Source organism: Cynara cardunculus (genome assembly GCF_001531365.2).
Source record: "Cynara cardunculus var. scolymus isolate 2C chromosome LG 14, CcrdV1, whole genome shotgun sequence".
Taxonomy (NCBI): domain Eukaryota; kingdom Viridiplantae; phylum Streptophyta; class Magnoliopsida; order Asterales; family Asteraceae; genus Cynara; species Cynara cardunculus.
Window position 1 is genome coordinate 944,923 of NC_037541.1, and position 1,700 is coordinate 946,622.

Below are 1,700 nucleotides of genomic sequence, written 5' to 3' on the forward strand. Positions count from 1 at the left end.
TTTCATTTTTGTCTGCTGATTGAGGGACTGTTTGGCAGTTACTGAATGACTTAATGCATGATGGTTAACTGATCGAATGCTTACTGTTTTGAATGGAATATCTTAATGACAACAAAATTGTCATTTTAATCTTTTGTATGATTTAGTTCTGAATGAAATATAATTGTTTGATAAATATATATATATATATATATATATAAATAATAATTACTTTGCAAATTAACGACATACTCAGTATTACTCGTTCAAAACATTTCATATTAATCCAAACAATGTTCAAATAACATATAAGAGAGTTCGTTTATACTGAAACTCTGTAACTATTTAAAACATGATCACTGATATATAACAACTGGTGTTCGGTCCGCGTGTTGCGCGGATATTTTAAAAAAATGTATATTTTATTTTACTTGTTTATTTTCTAAAATCTATTTTAAAATGGAATATATTGCAGATTTATATGTAATATTTTATAGTGATAAAATTGTGAATTCGAAATAATTACTGTTGTCAAATTTGGTTTATAAAGATTGGTTTCAAACTTATTTCATTAATATACAGTGCTATGAAATAATGTTGTATGAAGAAAATTATTAGTAACAATTATTGTTCTATGAACCTGTTTCATTACAACTATTATACATATGAACCTGATGCAATCATATATTACCTATGAACCTGTTTTATTACAGTTGTTATACATATGAACATGTTTAATTACAAACTGTTATACATATATGTGAATATAAGTTTGTTTTATTACAACTGTTATACATATGAACCTGATGTAATCATATATGATCTTGTTTCATTGAACAGTTTGAGCATGTTTCATTGGAAATTAGTGCCAATTTTTTTTTAAACAAAATTATTCTACATTTTTTAAAATGTGGCGCTTTTTTTTCAAAAAATTTAATGGATACCTCAATTAAATCTTTGCTAACATTGTGTCGATCAATATATCATCCATATTTATATAAATATTATGTTGTTACAAAACTTATCTATTAATATTAAATAATTACTAAACACGACTATTGTTAATTCAAATAACCATAATACCCTTATAAATTAAAATAATAATAATAATAAATGGATTTATGTGATTGATTTTAATTAGTTTGTAAGGTTTGTACAAATTGGATCGATTTGTATTTGATTGTTCATCTCTCTCTCTCTATATATATATATACACACACACACACATATGTATAGATACATTGATGATATTATATTACTACTAAGTAATAAAAATAAAAGTTTTAATCCTATAAACTTAATTAAAAAACCATTAAATAATTTTTTTAATAAAATTAAAAAAATGTAAGACAAATATAAATTATATTTGTTGATATATTTATTTTGTGTAAATAAAAATAGTATAAAGTAATAAAGAAAAAGTGAGGTTAAATGAAAAGTTAAACCGAGAAGTTTTTTATTTAAAAGAAATTCAAAATTATGAGCAAATAGAAAAGGTGAATGGAAGTTTCTCATTGTGTTACCTAAGAAATCCTACAATTTGTATATATATATAGGGGCCTATTCAAGGGAGAACTGAGTTGTTTGTGGTAACTGTGAGAACCAATATTAACCACAAATCAATATATAAATTAGGAAATTTATAAATTTGGTAATTTTAAATTAAAATCTTAATGTAAGGATATTTTTGGTATTTTAAAACTCTCCTCTCTTCTCTCTCC